This window comes from Heterocephalus glaber, unplaced genomic scaffold (genome assembly GCF_053883595.1).
Source record: "Heterocephalus glaber isolate CG9 unplaced genomic scaffold, H.glaber_assembly_v1.0 deba00001600, whole genome shotgun sequence".
Taxonomy (NCBI): Eukaryota; Metazoa; Chordata; class Mammalia; order Rodentia; family Bathyergidae; genus Heterocephalus; species Heterocephalus glaber.
Window position 1 is genome coordinate 19,805,603 of NW_028258372.1, and position 19,621 is coordinate 19,825,223.

The following is a 19,621-nucleotide window of genomic DNA, read 5'->3' on the forward strand; positions in this document are numbered from 1 at the left end:
CTGGTTGCAAACTGAATTGGACAAGAACCCAAATTCAGTGGTTAGGTTCAATGTTGACCTTATGGGGAAATTTGATTCAGTTCTCATCCAATTTAGTTTGTGACCACAATTTTTGAAAGAATTAAATTTGTGAACTGAGGCACCACTGTAATAGAATCCTAGCCTCTGTGGACTGAGGGCTTCTCCTGCATCAGCCATTGTGCTAGCGCTCACACTCCTGTGTTCTCTCCTGAATCATCACAATAATCTTTTGAGATTACCCTATTCTACTCAGAAGGAACAGAGGCTTTGATGAATTTGGCTGGTATCCCACCCAGCCTGGTTCCTCCCAAAGGCCTTGTTCTTTGTCACCATTCTCCTAAGCACACACACCAGTGGTCCCCAAGCCCTTGGCCCCAGCTACAGGGCACAGGACCCAAAACTCAGAAATTCTGCCTGGTTCTGACCTGGCTCACACGTGCATTCCACTAGTAGTATCTTTCCTCTCCTTCAAATCCTCATGGAAAATAGCTTCCTGGCTCCTGGAAGCCTGTGGCTAGGCTAGGGACACTGGTTCTGGCTGATGGGGCTGAATGGATAGGACAGAGGCAAGTGCTGGTGTTAAGGCTATCCAGGCCAGTGAGTGGGGATTTCTGAGCCTCTCAGACACACGGGGAAAGGACAGTGGGGACTTGGCATCTTGAGGATGGGAGAATGACTGTGAACACTTACATTTAGTAAAGGGAGCAGTGACCTAAAAGATATCAGAGAGACAAAGGCATTGGGAGGAGAGTGTTACCTGCTGAAAAGGCCTTAAGGGTTAGTTTACTCCTTAATCTCCACCCCACTTTCATCTTGCTTTCCTCATCAATTAGCCTGTAGAGTCTGAATCCAGGCCTCCAGCTGGGTCCTCAGCTGCTCCTAGGTGGAAATCTCATTTGGATATCCCACTGTCACCTCAAACTCAACTGAGAGGCTAAAGGCATCACTGCTCTCCAGTTGGGCAACCCACCTCTGAGCTGTATGCATGGTCCCAATAAGCTGCCCTGAAGGGCTTTACATGTTGTTCATTCCTCAAAGGGCAAGTGGGAGCTGGACCCTAGCTGGACCCTGCTCACCAAGCTGTGCACCCTGAGTGTTCACCTGGTGGAAAGGATACATTTTCCTTCACCCAAAGACACCATCTGTCCATCATTATGCTCCTAGAGGGCTTCGGCTTCATCCATCCAGTGGGACTGATCCCAATTTACTCAAAGGTGCTGTGCAGTCTTGCTGCTACCATGTGCTCCGTGGACCAATGACATGGGCCTTCCCTGGGTCTGTGCTGGAAATGTGGCATCCTGGAGCCCCTCACTGGCCTAATGAGTTAGAGCCTGCATTTCAACAAGGTCTCAGGTTACTCATTTGCACATTAGCGTGACCAGGTCATAGTATGTACCCCTAGTTGCTCAGACTTTAAGGTCCTCAAATCCTTGTTTGTCTTTCACCAGTCTTCTGTTTCCTATGCCGGTTAAGACTGTATCTAAAGGCTGCACTATGAAATGGCTTCCTAATGAACCTCCTGGTTTTGCGTCTGAGCACCCTCCCATCAAGGCTTGGCTTTTCATCGTGTCCCCAGGCCTCTCTTCGTGCCAGTGCCTTCCTGGATACATTCATGTAGTACACATTCATGTGGACACAACTTTCAGACAGAGCTTTGAAGACTTCTCCTTCCCTCACTTCCCTGAACGCTTGCCACCAATTTATCTCTCTTTCCATATCTTTCATTGTCTCCTATGTGAAGCTTGTGTTCCAGTTCTTAGGAAGCTTACAGCTTAGTGATGAAAGGCACTCAGCATACATTGTGACACAATGTAAGACATGCAACCATAGCACAGACCTCGGCCATGGGACACTGAGAAGGGGCAACTAATTACTGGGGGAGATGTTGCATAGAAGGTGCTATATCTAAGCTGAATCCTACAGCTGGAATAGGAGAGAAGGTGGGGAAGGTTCCAGAACTGTAAGGAATCTGGAAATGCTGGGACAGGCCAGGGGTTGGCATGAAGCTGGAGAGGCTCACGGACAAGGCAGGGAATTGGGATTTAACCCTTTGGAAGATGGGAGTTCTTGAGAGGCTTTTTGTAGGACAGTGCACATCCTTAAAGTCCCTGAGAAGCCTCCTCTGATTGCCCCATCCCTGATACTCTCTCTCTCAATTCTGACTCTATAATAATGTCTTTCCATGTTCCATTCTTCAAATCCTGGGCTAGTGGGATGCTAGTGAACTTTCCATGTGGGAATATCTTGACTCCCCTAAATGATAAATCCTTTGAAAACAGGAGTTGTGTCTTACACTGTTTCTTTGTCCCCGTAATAGCATTATACACCGTGCTCTGACAACAGAAGGTACTTAAAATTTGAGTAATCATTTCATTGTGCAGCATGTCGCAGGACTGGCACTTATGACTCTGATTGACCACAAGAAGGCAGCAAATCATATTTCTCAGCTCAACCTAGTCTGCAAATTCAACTGTGCATCTCTGTTAAGACCAGTTTGACTGCATAGATGCATGGTGGGTCATGCTTTGGATTCGCTGGGGCACTAGAGGGAGGAAAATTAATCTCAGGTGAGGAAGGTTTTATGTAACTTCATTCCAACATCACTTCATCTTTCTCCACTACCTTGTAAGCTCACCTCTGAGAGCTGTTTAGGAGGCAGGGTGGCCTGTGGCATGACCTGCAGCTGGGGAGGTAGCAGTGGCCCATCCTATGCCTCTGGAATATGCCCAGTCTGTTTTAATTTGCATTATTTTAAGGCAGGAAGGTACTGTATATACACACACCAATGCAAAGTAATTTACTGGACAAGTAGGGAAACACCTAAGCAGTGTATCCAACTCCCTCCAGCAGAGCACAACCAAGATTCAAAATTTAAAATTTATAATTAAAAGATAAGGTTAAATACACAAAATCAATTGATGTATATATTCACCTTCAGAACATGCTGATATTTTGTGTAGTTCGTTTGCACAGAGAATTCTTTCCCCCAAGGCATATAAGGAGCTCTCCAACTGTCAATAAGTCTCTTTTTTATAACAAAATAGCATTTTTTAAATCTTGGAAAAAATACATTATCTTCACATGGAATCTCTCATTATTTAATATCCATGAAGTTGACAGACTGGTTTGCATATCCTTCTTGGAATTACAGCAAATAAATTATATTGGAGGCATTCAAAATATAATAAGCACATATTTACAGAAAGGCTCTGATATAAATTATGTAACAATCATGTTCCTATAATATCCTAGGCTAATTTATAATGCCAGAAACAAGTTAATGTGACATGGTTTAAAAATCTTGTTTTCCTATTCACTTCAGATTACAGAGTAAAATAAATAGTCTTTGTAGGGATGGGGAGCATTGGCCTGGTAAAAGATATACAGTAGTACCAACCAGAGGAAAGAAAGTCCAGGCTACTGTTCTGTTATGCTACAAACAAACATCTTTGTACATTGGAGCATTAAATAAATGTGTAAGATCTTCCACTGACACCAGAATATCAAGACTACTCCTTTGTTTCTTCCAGCCTGTTTTAGAAAACAAGAAATTATGAAGAAGCCATGTGAAAACACCTCCTTCCTCCCTGCCTGCTGCACTCAGCCTCCTTTTTTTTACACAGAGGCTGTGCAGCCGCAGTGGGCTGGAAATGGGCAGCATGGCAGTACAGAGTGCTGTAGGCTCAGGTTCAAGCTCAACTGTGCCACTTAATGGTCGCCCCACCTTGGAAACTCATATTAACAAAATAGTCAGTTTGCAATTATGAGTGTGAGGAAAAACTGAAATGTGGGAGAGAATGCCTCTTATAAACTTTAAAAGTCCTTACAAAATATGGCTATTTGTGAGGAAAAAGAAGGCCCAGGCATTTCATAGCTGCTGAAGTCTATTTCAAAATCCTAAGCCAGGAAGGTGCACATAAAATGTGTGAAATGATCTAGCCCTGTCCAATCCTTTTCCCTGAGGGCTCAGTACTAGTAGCATTTAAATCCTCACATTCAGGGGGTCACTATTATTTCAGGTGGCTAATTTTCTTTTTGAAGTTGGATGCAAATGATGACAGTAACTTCCTAAACCTGAACAGCATCTTCTAGTTTACAACATGTTTCCAATTGTTATCCCTCCTGTGGTGGGCAGGCTTTAAGATGGCCCCTGCTTCCGGGCAGTCATCCCCTGTGTACTCTGTCGAGAGCATTTCTACATAAATTATGGGGGAAAATCATTTCATAATTAAAGTATGACTATAGCTGTCTAAGGCCCAATGTTGCCTTGCCCGAGACCCGGCTATGAAGTGCAGAAACACAGCTCCACAGCTGAGCCCTCAAGGGTCTGTGAAGCTGTGGCGCTCAATGGCAAAGTGACACCAGCTGAAGATGTCCTGGTTCCTTGAGAACCCAGTCGTAATACAAAAGAGAGAGGTTTCACCTGGGGAGGGTGGCGTTGCTTTTCAGCCAGCTGGTCCCACCTACTGAGGTGGGAATGCTCTCCGGCTTCATCAGCATGAGATTTGCATCGGCACAGGATCAGAGGAGATCACCCCCCCCCAAGTCACCTGATATTCCCTCCAATTATTGTGTGTCCCCAATAAATAGTGGCTAGCTCGGAGAGTCTTGGGCCTTGTCTGCTCTGAGGTGCTGACCTCTCTGCCCCTCCTCCCAGTATGCGTTGAAATTACACAAGTCTCTACTCTCTTTTTTCTTTGGCCCTCCCTGTCCCCCTTTCGAGGCAGTCAGAGGAAATCGGCCTCTGATATAGTACTCCTCTCTCGTTGAGTGTGTATATGACCTGTGTGTTTATTCTAACTGGAATACAGCACAAGAGGAGATCACTTCTGGGAACAGATACAAGATTCTGCCTTCCCTCTTGTTAGCCACCTTTCTCTTGCTGGCTTTGATGCAGCAAGCTGCATATTGTGGAGTCCCCTGTGACCAGGAATTGAGGGTGTCTTCTGACCAGTTACCAGGCAGAAGCAGAGGCCCTCAGCTCAATGAATCAGAAGGAACTGAACAGTAACATAAGTGAGAGTGGAAGCAAATCTATTTCCATCCATCCAGTTTTCTGATGAAACTGTACCTTCAGTCCAAACCTTGACTGCAGTCCACAACAGAGCCTGAAACAGTGGACTCTGCTCCCCATGCCAGGATTCCTGATACACAGAAACTCTGAGATGATCAGTGAGTATTGTTCAAGCTGATAAATTTGTTATGCATCAAGAAGTAACTAATACACCTGAACCTTACACAAACCCTGCAATATAGGAGGGGAAGTCAGGCCATGAAGTGATCTGCCTAAAGTCACAGGAGAGCAAATGTCTGAGCCAGGACCCCAGGGGCAGCGCTTTGGAGCTCCTGTCATACATGCTGCCTCTTCTTTTTATTTTTTAAAATTTTATTTATTTATTTTTTTGGTACCAGGTATCGAACTCTGGTCCTTACACTTATGAGGCAGGCAGCAGAACCACTGAGCTAAATCCCCAGCCCCTGCCTCTTCTTTTTAGGAGGAGAAAGAGATCCCTGTGTTCCACCCAGGTCCTAGAAGGTCTGGGGCAGAATGACTTAGTGGTGGCCAACTTGGGCTGGGGTGGCTCAAGGGGACAAACCTAATGTCCATGAAAGAATACCGAGGCCCTTCTCTCTGTGGCCAGGACTTTCTGAAGCTCCCTCCCCACCCTGATTCCTCCCTACTCTGGGCCCAGACACTTTCTTCTGGGGAAGAGCCAGTTGGCCCCTGCGAAAATACTTACATGAAATAGCTGAAACAGCAGTGGCTCAGTCACTCAGGCTGTGCCTGAGCAGACAGCAGTTGGGGGGCGTCATGGCCAAGGGCATCAGTCCCTACCAAAGAAAAGAGGAGAAGGTCAGTGTGAGCTGGATGTGGAAGACTGGCTGGAGCTGGAGCAGGCACCAGGTTGTGACTCCAGAACTCTAGGGTGGAGGTCTCCAAAGGGCTTCTTTGCTTCTTGTCCTCTCTGGTTGCCTTGGCTTGTAAGGCTCCCACTCTGAGAACCTGGGGAGAGAACTTGTAGGGTCATGTCTGATCCCATCCTCATCTCCTTTCCTCAGTGTGGCTGTTTGGAACCCTTGCCTAACGCAGCAGTGGCATTCTGGCCAAGAGCACAGAGGCTCAGAGGGGAAGGGAGCCCATCCACCTCTTCACACTCCACTAAAGAGCTCAGATCATCCTTGGTTGCCTGAATGATTGGTCCCATGTATCTCTTTCCCATCCCCTTCTCCACTGATCCCTGGGCCTTTTTCTTCCAGTGCTCAGAGTCACACACTCCTTTATCTGATATCCTGACTTCCTTCAGGCCAAACAAGCCAATTGGAGTCAGATGAGTAAGTTCAGGTTGACTTGCTCATAGAAGAACGGGAGGCAGGACCCCACTGACACATCCAGGAAGCCAGTGTCAGCTAATTATGGGGTCTCTTTAATGTCCCCTCAATATCCACCCACTATTATTTAGAAGAGTCTGGGCTGTATGTGGGGTTGAGGAGAGGCAGGATACCATGTGATGTGGCAGTTGTCCTGAGGAGAAGACCCTGGCTGTTTGTAGTAGGGAGGGGACCTGGTCATTGACCACAGCCACAGAGCCATCTTCTGAAAGGACAGAGTTGACCCCCTTGAGGTTCTCTGGCTCAGCCAAAGCTAGAGGTCTAAGGACAGACATTAGTGCCTCAAGCATTAGTACGTATCTCAGTGCAGGACTCAGGTGTAGAGCTCAGGAAAGATTGTAAAGGAAGTAGGTGATCCATCATGTGGTCCTGTCAGCATATTGACCTTCCTTCTCCATCTAGGCCTTTATCTGGCTCCTGGCTCCTGCCTCCTGTGCTCTGGGTATCCAGGCTTCCTCTTCTCAAAAATGCTGTCACTCTCATTAAACTGTAGTCCTGCATGTCTGGAGGTTAGAGTAGAGTTCTTCCTGTCCACGTTATGAGATTCCAAAAGTTAGAAGTCAGAAGACTAAAGAGAATTTAAGGGGCTGGGGATTTAGCTCAGTGTTTCCGCTGCCTGCCTCGAAAGCGCAAGGTCCTGAGTTCCATCCCCGGTACCAAAAACAAAACAAAACAAAAAAAAGAGAATTGAGGACAGGTCCCTCTTCCCCAGAGCTATGTGCAAACTGTACAGTTGGATTGTTAAGAACATCTGTTTCAGGGTTCCCCTCCCCCCCTAAAATATAGGTGGGTCAATAATTTGGTGAGCAAGATTTCCTTGGCGAGACCTGTTGCTGAGTTTTGGATTCCTTCCTTCAACCCCCAAGGAAGGAAAGGGCCATGGGCTGACATGAGGCTGTTTCATTCAATGGTAAGAAGAGGCTGGAGGTGGCCCCCAAATGCCCTGGGGTTGAGTAAGGGGTTACAAGGGATGGTGTGCTGAAGGAGAGAGTTTCAGGAGATTTCCCCCACCCAAATTCAAGAAGCAAGAGCTAGTTTAAGTTCCTCCCAGATCTCTAACCAATAGGAACCCACAATTTCTGTCCTGGCAGGAAGTGAGACAGCTTTGAGGTTTGCGGGTGGAAGGGAAAAGCAAATACAGACTGCAAAGGAATGGATGTGGCCCACCTCCCAAGCACTTCCAGCCTGAACCAGATCCAAGCTGGAGGAAAGGAGAAGAGTAACACTGCCAGATTGGGAGTGTATTGCTTATTAGTCATGATTAGAATTCTAATTTCTGAGTTAAGACTGCATGTATAATTTAACTATAAGAGTAACTATTACCTAAGAGTAAATTCAAAACAATACAGTGTAGTTCACCCAAATTTTTTGTATGGCAGGGGAAGATTTCTCCCATTGAACACATTTTGAAGTAAAGGGATTCTTGGTGGAAAAAGTTGCTTTTAAAGTACAAACCATGCAACATGCTTGCTTAACATATCAGTTACTTATAGAAAAAGTGATCCATGGAAATGTAAGGACTCTAAGATATCTGGTCAATACCTTTATTTTCTTATTGAAGAGGACAAATGACTTGCTGGACCAAACACAGCAAGACAGAGGTGGAGCTGCAGAGGCACTGGGAGTGCAGTGTCCTGACCCTAGGGTACTGTCTCTCTTTGCAGAAGATCTACAGCTATTTCACCAGGAGCGAAGGTATCCCCTGAAGTAGCATCTCTCAAATTGGCTTGATGGGAACAATCACCTGGACCACAAGTTAAAAAGCAGAGACTGCAGGTTTCCTGAAGCAGCACTTACAGTGGTGGGGCCCAGGAATCTGTATTGTTAGAAGGGCTGCACTTTACCATCTGGCCCTTTTGGGAAATGATGCCAAAAGGCAGGTCTTCAGGAGGATTTCAGTCTCTAGGCAGTAAGGGTAGTACTGTAGCATCATCTGCTGCCCTTGATAAGAGCCCTGGGTTCTGTGTCCTTGGGGGAAATGGGCCAGAGTCAGGAGGAAGTGGGAAGTCTGAGAAGAGCCTAAGGCACATTAGCCTGGGGGGATGGAGCCAATAAAGGGGCCAGGATGGGAGGACCTTATAGGTTGTTTTCTAACAGAGGCTGGGAAGGGACTTTAAAAGCCACCTTGACAGAACATTTCTCACTCTATTAGGCCAGGAATCCTCTGTTCCCTCTGGACTGCCCCTGGCCTTCAGAGACTTCAAACTCTTGGCAGTAGAGTCACCTCACCTCACTGCTTTGGTGAATGCTGGAAGGAAATGTCGGCTGCAGCTGGTACCAGCACATGTAATTAAGGATCACTGCCCCCTGCTCTTTGCTCAGCCCCCTTAGGAACACAAGTTAATTGAGTGGAGCCTAAGTACTGGACAATCTCAAGTTTTTTTCCGGTGCAATTAGGCCGTCTCCAATTATTTATTAACTTGTGAAATTGACACACCAGGTTAGCAGCTCCCAAGAAGAACCTTTCCCTTCATTACCTATCTTCCTGGGCTGCAGTCCTCAGGCAAGTCTGGCAAAGGGTGATAAAGTGAAAGCATCTCTACTTTGATTTTACTTGTGCCCCTTACCAAGCCCTGACTTCCAGGATGGGAAGAGATGGTCACTACGTCCACAGTAGCACACAGGTGTTCACTGTTTGAGAAAAGGGCTTCTCTAGGAGGTACAAGGGTTCCTCACAAGTCATCAAGAGGCAAAGACATCAATGTAATAATGGGCCATTGGCAGGAGAGTCATAAAAGGGGCAACCCCAAAGGGTAACAAGAAAACAGAGTGAGGAAAGTAGCTGAGCAGGATCATGCAGTGAGGTCTCCCCACATACACACCATCTTGAACATCTATTATGCCTTCACCAAGTACCTTCACAGGAGCTAAGGAAATCAGATGAGAGACCAAGTACCTAGTTTTAGTGTACAGTGGACCCTCAAGCTACAATCGGCCTGACATATGAACAATTTGGGTCATAACTGGCATTTTAGTTTTAACTTACAAAGTCTTGAGTTACGACCGGAATGCCAGATGCTGTTATACAGATTTAACCTGTTAAGAGTTCTGGAAGGAATATTAGAACATCCTTTTCTGTCTGGGGTCAACTGAGAAATCCTGGGCCAATGTCTCTCTAAAGATCCTGAGATCTGCCTGTATACAGGAGATAGGCTTTGAAGGCTGTGTAGAGAAGCCTGAGCGTTCAGTTGACCAACTTGAGTTACAACCAGCCCTCGAGAATGAGTTGAGTTCATAAGTTAAGGGTCCACTGTAATACTAAAATGAAAAAGGAAGGGAAAAAAAAGAAACAAATTGAAGATGGCAGGAAGGAGAGAGGTGCCTGTGCCACCCTTCCCCCAGCCCCAGGCAGCCCAGGGCAGAGAGATGCCTTCCACAAGGAAGGGAAAGGGAATTAGGGCCAGGCTTTAAGGCTTGCAATCCAGTACCAGGCCCACCACTGTGCAACTCAGTGCTGGGCAGACTCCATGACTCCTACCACCAGGCCAGTACCCAGGGGACTGAGCTGCTGGAACCGTGTTAGGCCTTGTGGCTGACAGCTTCCATCTCTTTTCCTCCAACCTCTGGAGACAGAGCAGGTAACAAGATTCTACCTGTGGGGGAGCAGGGCAGGAAAGCTAGCACAGGGCTTTGTCATGGAGCCCACTGCCAGATCTAGCATTCAGTAGGAACGGAAGGCCCCATACACAGGCCAGGGCTCACAGATGAAGTCTCCAGACTGGCTTCAGCATCACACAGAGACCTGTGTGCCAGCAGAACAGACTCAAGTTTCTGCAGTTTTCATTTACAGCCTTGGAGTAGCCTCAGGGCACATTACCCCCATTCCCTCCAGACTGACCAGTTCACTGAGGCTATGAGACTCGGAGTGACCCAGTGACCTAGCTTAGTGGAAGCCTTAGGGACGAAGGGAATGTCTCTACCACCCATCTCCCAACCTTGGGCAACACAGTCATTGCCAGGCTAAGTGCTTACAAATGAAGCTTTAGACTTGCCCCAGTGTCAGGCAAGGACCTGCACCCTTGAGATGACTCTGTTTCAGCCTGAATCTCTGCCATCTGCAACAAGGACCCTGGTGTATCACAAGACTGTGCAGGTTCTAGCAGGTCTGAGACTCAATCATGAACCAGCTTAGTGTCAGCCCAGGTGGGCAAAGGACTGTCTTTACTATCACTGCCCCAAACTTGAACAGTAGAGTGTACTGCAAGACCCTTTCATTGGGTTAGGGCAGAATAGTAAACACAAGACTTTGCCCTGGAACTCAGTGCTAAGCTGGTGAAACTTACCCCTGGGAAGATCCTAATGGCCTTCATCCCCAGGCCTGCCTGGGACAGAGATTCTAGAAAAGCCCCTGTGTCAGGGGAAGACATACGGCTCCTGTATATGGGACTTCTATTGTAGCTAGCATCACTTGTGTCTGGCTGCAGCAGTCTTGGGCCACACATCCATCTCAGCAACAGGCAACCCACAGTAATGCGGGTGTTGGTCCTACCCCAGAGTTGTGGCAGGCTATGGGGTCAGGTCCATTCTCAGTCACTCTGCCCAGAGCTGAGGAGAATCCCACAGTGCCTGATTACAAGCTAAGTGTGGATGAGGCATCTGAGTCTAAGCCCAGAGGCAGTTTGTGGGAATAGACTACTCTCTTCCAGGCACTCTCCTTTTTTTTTTTTCTCCTGAACAATATACCAACAGAGCATTTGGGACAAACTTGGGCTTGAATTGCCCTCTCCTATTGAAACAATGACACCATACCACCAACAGACTCCTGGCAAATTTGGATTTGGGTGCTGGGAGTGACTATAGGCTTACAGAAAATAAACAACCTTTTTTTTTTTTTTAGTAAATTCTTTTATTGGTACATTGTAGGTATACAACACAATTACATTTCTCATTGGGAATTGTACCTTTACATGATGCATCTTGGTTCTTATTTTTTCCCCATTCCTAGTCCTCCCTTCACCTCCTCCACCCTTCCCTATTTACAAAGACTTTATTTCCATTTTTTCCATTTCTCATCATTTTTCCTTTCCCTTCTTTCCTTTCCCCTGCCCCTCCCACTATCCCTACCCCTTTGGACCTTTTCTTTTCACACCAAGAATCAAAAGCTTCCAGGAAACCATGACCTCACCTAAACTCAAAATGCAGTGTCAGAAACTGATAGTAATCAGTATGGAGGCCTCTATAATATAGAATTTAAGAAAAATCCAACAATGTTGAAGAAAACAGAAACGTTTCAATACTCTAACAGAGAAAGAGAGATGGAAGCAATTAAAAACAAGCCAAACAGACTTGGATGTGGTGGCATATGCCTCTAATCCTAGCACTTTGGAAAGTTGAGGCAGACAGATGGCAAGTTCGAGCCCAGCTTGAGTAATTTAGTGACTCAGCAAGACCCTGTTTCACAATAAAAAAATTTAAAAAGGGCTGGGGATGTAGCACAATGTAAAGGCCCTGGGTTTAATCCCCAGTACTTGAAAAAACAGTTCAAAATGTAGAGAGGATAAGAGCGCAAATATAGAGTACTCGTATTCCTTGTCTGTTTTTATTTTTTGGTTTCTTTTGATAGCTTTATGATCACTATTAAATCGCTAGTATTTTGAAATAGCTTATTAAGACTAAAAGATGTTTTTGTAAGCCTTATGGTAATAATATAACAAAGTTCTATAATAGAAAAATTAAAAATTATATGCAAGGAATTAAAACACACTACTACAGTAAATCATTTAATGACAAAGGAAGACCATAAGAGAGGAAGAACTACAACAGAACTATAAAATAAGTTATATAATGGCTGAGATAAGACCTTACCTATCCATAATTATCCTGAATGTAAGTGGATTACATTCTCCAGCTAAATGACAGAGTGACTGAATGGATGAAAAAAATAACATCTAACTATATATATATATATATTTTTTTTTTTTCTAACTATATGTTGTTTTGAAGAAACTTCACTTCTGAAGACACACATAGACTAAAGGTAAAGGGATAGACCAAGATGTTCCATGCAAATGGAAACCAGAAGAAAGTAGCAGCAGCTATACTTTTATCACATTTAAATGAAAAGCAGTAAAAAGAGACAAAAGTCATCACAGTTCAAAATATATATGCACCCAGGGCTGGGGATTTAGCTCAGTGGTTTCACCACCTGCTGTGCAAGTGCAAGGACCCGAGTTCAATCCCTGGTACCAACCCCCCCCACCACCAAACCCCCCAAAAAAGTAAAAAAGAAAAAAAGGTCAAATATATATGCACCCAATATTAGAGCACCCTAATGTATAAAGCAAATATTAATAGACTTAAAAGGAGAGATAGACTCCAATACAAGACTAACTGGGGACTTTAACATTTTGCTTTCAGTATTAGACAGATGATCCACACAGAAAATCGGCAAAGGAACAGCAGAGTTAACTTGTACCCTAGACGAAATGAATCTAACAAAATTCTACAGCAACATGCCATCCAACAGCTTCCTAATACACATTTTTCTCATTAGCACATGGAACCTTCTCTAGTATAGATCATATAATAGAACACAAAATAAATTTCAATAAATTTTTAAAAATTGAAATAGCATTCTAGGTATACAGTATGATGACATTCATCACTGGGGATTTGTACCTTTACGTGATGTACCTTGGTTCTTATTTTTGTCCCCATTCCCCTGCCTTCTGTTCAACCCCTTCACCCCTACCTATTTACAAATACTCTGTTTCCATTTTTTTTTTGTACTGGGGGTTGAACTTGGGTCCTTGCGCTTGCGAAGCAGGCGGTGAAACCACTGAGCTAAATCCCCGGCTCCATTTTTTTCTTTTCTCATATTTTTTCCTTCTCTTCTTTCCTTTGCCCCCCACTTCTTCTTCCCTTTCCCCTTTGGACCTTTTCTTCCTATTTCACATTATCTATTATACATTTTGATCCTTATTTACAATTTCAGTATCTCACATCAGAGAAACTATTCAGTATTTACACATGCGTGTCCTATTTATTTCACTTGAGTATGGCCTCAATGTGCACCCATTTAGCTATAAACGTCTCTAGTTTTTCATTTTTTATGGTGGAGTAGTACTCCATTTTATAAAAAAAACCCCACATCTTCTTTATCCAGTCACCAGTTGATGGGCATTTGGTCTGTTTCCAATATTTAGCTATTATAAACTGCTGCTATAAACATGGGTGCGCGTATATTACTGTGGTATGATTCTTTTAATTCTTTTGGGAAGATACCCAGCTGGGGAATAGCTGAGTCAAATGGGACCTCTAATCCTAGTTTTTAGAGGTCTCTCCATACTGATTTCCACAGTGGCTGCACCAGTCTACACTCCCAGCAGTGGAGAAGGGTTCCTTTTCCCCCACAACCCTGCCAGCATTTGTTATTGGTTGATTTCTTTTCTTTTCTTATTCCTGGGTCCCAGGGATCAAACTCAGGACCTTGCCCATGCATGGCAGGCATGGCTCCACTGAGCTAAATCCCGGGCCCTGTTATTGGTTGATTTTTTTAAAATTAAATTCTTTTATTGGTACATTGTAGGTATACAACACAATTACATTTCTCATTGGGAATTGTACCTTTACATAATGCATCTCGGTTCTTATTTTTTCCCCATTCCTAGACCTCCCTTCATGCCCTCCACCCTTCCCTATTTACAAAGACTTTATTTTCATTTTTTCCATTTCTCAGCATTTTTCCTTTCCCTTCTTTCCTTTCCCCTGCCCCTCCCACTACTCCTACCCCTTTGGACCTTTTCTTCCTATTTTACATTATCGATTATTCACTCTAATCATTGGTACATTTTAGGTATACAATATAATGACATTCATCATTGGAAATTTGCACCTTCACATAGTCTCTCTTGGTTCTTATTTTTCACCCTTGCCCAGCCCTCCCTTCAACCCCTCCATTCCTCCCTATTTACAAAGATTTTGTTCCTGTTTTTCCATTTTCTCATATTAATCCCATTCCCTTCTATCCTTTCCTCTAGCCCTCCCACTTCCTTCCCCTTTGCCCCTTTTCTTCCTATTTCACATGACCTATTATACATTTAGTCCTTATTCACACTTTCAGTTTCTCACACCAGAGAAACTATTTGGAATTTATTCATGTGTGTCCTATTTATTTCACTTAGGAGTATCGCCTCAATGTGCATCCACTTAGCTATAAATGTCTCTAATTTCTCATTTTTTATGGCTGAGTAGTACTCCATTTTATAAAAAACCCCACATTTTCTTTATCCAGTCTCCAGTTGATGGGCATTTGGGCTGTTTCCAAGGTTTAGCTATTACAAACTATGCTGCTATGAACATGGGCACACATATATCACTGTGGTATGATTCTTTTAATTCTTTGGGGAAGATCCCCAGCAGTGGAATAGCGGGGTCAAATGGGACTTCCAGTCCTAGTTCTTTGAGGTATCTCCATACTGATTTCCACAGTGGTTGCACCAGTCTACACTCCCACCAGCAGTGGAGCAGGGTTCCTCTTTCCCCACAGCCCTGCCAGCATTTGTTCTTGGTTGATTTCATGATAACAGCCATTCTTTCTGGAGTGAAGTGGAATCTCAGCGTTGTTTTCATTTGCACCTCTCGAATGACCAGTGATGTTGAACATTTTTTCATGTATTTATTTGCTATTTCTACTTCTTTGTCTGAGAAATTTCTGTTCATTTCAGATGCCCATTTTTGGACTGGGTCTTTAAATTTGGGACGTCTAATCTTTTTCAGTTCTTTATAGATTCGAGATAGTAGACCTTTGTCTGAGGAAGAGCAGGTGAAGATTTTTTCCCACATTGTGGGTTGTCTGTTCACACTGCTGGTGGTTTCTCTTGCTGTGCAGAAGCCTTTTAATAAGAAGAGATCCCACTTGTTGACTGTTTGTGCTAGTTCATGGGCAACTGAGGTTTTGTTCATAAAATCTTTTCCTACACCGATGTCTTCAAGAGTTCTACCTAACCTCTGTTCCAACTGGTTCAGTTTCTATTTTAATATTTAGATCTTTAATCCATTTTGGTTTTAGTTTAGTGCATGGTGAGAGATACAGGTCTAGTTTTAGTCTTTGGCAAGTTGAAACCAAATTTTTCCAGCACCATTTATTAAAGAGGCTATCTTTCCTCCAGTGAGGGTGTTTGACTCCTTTGTCAAAGATGAGATGGCTAGTGTGTCTGGTGTTGTTTCTGCATCTTCTAATCTGTTCCACTGGTCCTCAAGTCTGTTTCTTTGCTAGTACCATGCTGATTTTATCACAGTAGCTTTGTAGTATAGTTTCAGGTTGGGGATTGTGATACCCCCTGCCATGTCTCTGTTACCTAGAATTGCTTTTGCTATTCTGGGTCTCTTCTTGTTCCAAATGAATTTTTGGATTGTTTTCTCAAGGTCCATGAAGTGTGCTGCTGGGATCTCAAGTGGAATTGCATTAAATCTATATAGCAGTTTTGGAAGTATGGCCATTTTCACTATATTAATCCTTCCTACCCAGGAGCAGGGGATGTCTGTCCATTTTCTGATATCATCTTCAATCTCTCTTTTCAGAGTGGCATAGTTTTCAAAGAAGAGGTCTTTGATTTATTTTGTTAGGTTGATTCCTAGGTATTTCAGTTTTTTGGATGCTATTGTGAAAGGAATTATTTGCCCTATTTCTCTCTCAGTGAGTCTGTCATTGGTGTAGAGGAAAGCTATTGATTTTTGTGTGTTAACCTTGTAACTAGCTACTTGACTGAATTTGGTTATTAAGTGTAGAAGACTTTTGGTGGAGTTCTTGGGGTCTTCTATGTAGAGTATCATGTCATCTGCAAATAATGACAATTTGACTTCTTCATTACCTATCTTTATTCCTTTGATTTCTTTCTCTTGTCTAATTGTCGTGGCTAATGTTTCCAGAACTATATTGAACAAGAGTGGTGATAGTGGACATCCTTGTCTTGTTCCTGATTTTAGTGTGAAGGATTTCAGTTACAAATGCTGTTTTCTTAGTTTTTCTCTCTCTACACATAAGAATTCTGACTCTAATAGTCAAATAGGCCTATTTTTAGAAGAACTTAACTTGGAACTTTAAAAAAATATCCAGAGAATGGGTTGAGAATATGTTGTGATGTGCAGCTGACTTAGGCACACGCATGCATGTGCATTTGCATTTTCCTGATTAGTGTGGTTTTCATTTGCATTTAGTGATGTTGCGGCTTTTTTTTTGTTTTGTTTTGGCAGTTTTGAGGGGGTGCTAGGGATTGAATCCAGGGCCTTCACACTGAGCTACATTCTCAACCTTTTTTTTACTTTTTATTTTGAGCCACCATGCCCAGCTGATGTTAAGCATTTTTTCATGTATCTGAAGACAATCTGTCTCTCTTTTTGTAAGCAATATCCAGGTAGATCTATTGGTCATGGTTTTTGTTGTGCTGTTTTGCTTTGTTTTTGTAGTGCTAGGAATTGAATCCAGGGTCTTCACACTGAGTTACATCCCCAGTTCCCCCCTTTTTAAAATTTTTGAGACAAGGTCTCACTAAATTTCCCTGGTTGGGCTCACACACACTTGTGATCCTCTTGCCTGTCCTTCAAGTAGCTGGGATTATAGGTATGTGCCACTGCACCCAGCCTATTGCCTATTTTTAATTTTTTTTTTTTTTTTTTTGCTATTGAGTTTTTGCTATTGTGTTCCTTATATATTCTAGATATCAACCCTTTGTCAGATAGTTTCCAAATATTTTCCCCCATAGTGTAAGTTACCTCTGCATTCTGTTGTTTCCTTTGCTTTGCAAATTCTTAGTTTGGTGTAATCTATCTAATTTATCTATTCTTGCTATTATTTCCTGTGCTTTTGAGGACTTTTCCTAGGCAATTTTTTGTAATTGTCATAATAGGATTGCTTTCTTCATTTCTGTTTCAGATATTTTGCTAGTGGCATAAAGCAGTGCTACTATTTTTGTATGTTGATATTTGTATCCTGAACCTTTGCTGAATTCATTTATTATTTCTAATAGCTCTCAGGATTGGGAGGGGGAGGTTCATGTATAAGGTCATGTCATCTGCAAACAGACAATTTGACTTCTTTTCCACTTCTGTTGCCTTTCAGTATTTCTTTCTTTTGCCTGATTACCCTAAGACTTCCAGGACTATATTAAATAACAGTGATGGAAATGGATAGCCTTTTCTTGTTTCAGATCTTAGAGAGAAAGCTTTCAGTTTTTCCCCATTCAGTATATATAATCTTACCTGTTGGCTTGTACATACCTTCTATACCTAATTTGTCCAGCATTTTTATTAGGAAGGGATATTTAGTTTCATCAAATGCCTTTTCTACCATAATTGAGATGACTGATATGGTTTTTGTCCTTCATTCTGTTGATATGGTACCATATTCATTGATTTCTGTACAACCCTGGGATGAGTTTTGTTTGACTCTGGTGAGTAATCTTTTTTTTTTTTTTTTTTGGTACTGGGGATTGAACTCGGGACCTTGTGCTTTCAAGGCAGTTGGCGGAACTACTGAGCTAAATCCCCTGGTGAGTAATCTTTTAATGTGCTGTTCCATTCAGTTTGCTAGTATTTTGTTGGGGATTTCTGCATCTATGTTCATCAAAGATACTGGCCTGTACTTTTCTTTTTTGTTGTTTCCTAATTTGTTTTGTTTGTTTGTTGTCTTTTTGTGGTACAGGGGATCAAACTCAGGACCTCAGGACCTTGCACTTTCGAAGCAGGCACAGTGCCACTGAGCTAAATTCCTGGCCCTCTAATTTGCTTTTTGTATCACAGTAAAGCTGGCCTCCAAGAAAGTTTTTGGAAGAATTTCTTCCTCTTCTATTTTTTAGAATAACTTAAGGACAATTGATATTCTCCTTTTAATATATGGTAGAATTCCACAGTGAAGCCATCTGGTCCTGGCTTTTCTTTGATGGGAGCATTATATTACTGATTCAATCTCATTACTTGTTATTGGTCTGTTCAGATTTTCTATTTCTTCAGGATTCAGTCTTGATAAGGTGTATGTGTCTATAAATTTGCCTGTTTCTTCCAAGTTATCAAATTTGTTGCCCTATAGTTGTTTATAATAATCTCTAAAGATCCTTTATATTTCTGTAGTGTCAGTTGTAATTTCTCCCTTTTCATCTCTTATTTTATTTATTAGAGGCTTTTCTCTCCTTTGTCTAGTTAAGGATTTGTCATTTTCTCATTTGAATAACCAGACTTTTGTTTTGATCTTTTATATTGTTTTTTAGTCCCTCTTGTACCTATTTCTCCTGTGATTTTTATTATTCCTTTTCTTCTACTAATCTTGAGTTTGGCTTGTTCTTGTTTTCTAGTACCTTGAGAGGAAGTGATACATTTCAAATTATTAAACTTTTTAATGTAGACATTGATTGCTGTAAACTTCCTTCTTAGTATTGCTTTGGCTGTATCCCATAGGGGTTGGTATGTTGTATCTCCATTTTCACTTATTTCAAGAAATTTTTAAATTTCTTGATTTTATCTTGATCCATTGGTGCTTCAAAAGTTAGTTGCAGGGCCGGGGATTTAGCTCAGTGGTTTCACTGCCTGCTGAGCAAGTTCAAGAACCCGAGTTCGATCCCCAGTACCTTAAAAAAAAAAAATTAGTTGTGTGGGCTACGGATTTAGCTCGCTGGTTCCGCTGCCTGCCTTGCAAGTATAAGGTTCCGAGTTCATCCCTGGTACAAAAAAAAAAAAAAGTTAGTTGTGTGATTTCTTTTTTTCTTTCTTTTTTTTTTTTTTAGTACCAGGGATCGAACTCAGGTCCTTGCGCTTGCGCAGCAGGCGACAAAACCACTGAGCTAAATCCCCGGCCCTGTTGTGTGATTTCTATGTATTTGTATGATTTCTAAAAACGTTTTGGGGTGGGTGTTTTTTTCAGTACAAAGGACAGAACTCAGGGCCTTTGCAATGAGTTCCCCATCCCTTTTTAAATTTTGAGACAGGCTCTTACTAAGTCATTAAGTTGCCCAGGTTCACTGCCTCAGCCCCAAATCACTGGGATTACCACACCCAGCAGTTTTTCTTATTGATTTCTAGTGGTCAGAAAAGCTGGTGGATTTCTTTTTTTTACTTATCTTAATAGGTTTATTTAGACTGGGGTAAGTTCTTTATACAGGACTGCCAATATAAACCTAAACATTTAAGTTGCAACTATTTATATGTCTATCAATAATTTTTTTGTTATTTCTTGGAGAAATAAAATAGAGAAATGTTAAACAATAAAATATGGGATTAA

At 42.7% G+C, this 19,621-nt stretch overlaps 1 protein-coding gene across 1 annotated transcript in view; it reads right to left on the bottom strand.

The window, feature by feature from the left end:
* LOC101721507 (protein FAM163A) overlaps nt 1-19,621 on the bottom strand; it is a 116,675-nt gene that overhangs the window by 4,282 nt on the left and 92,772 nt on the right. The window contains exon 2 of the mRNA XM_004853318.4: nt 5,763-5,853. The gene's annotated coding sequence lies outside the window, so the exon portion shown is untranslated. The remainder of the gene's footprint in view (nt 1-5,762; nt 5,854-19,621) is intronic.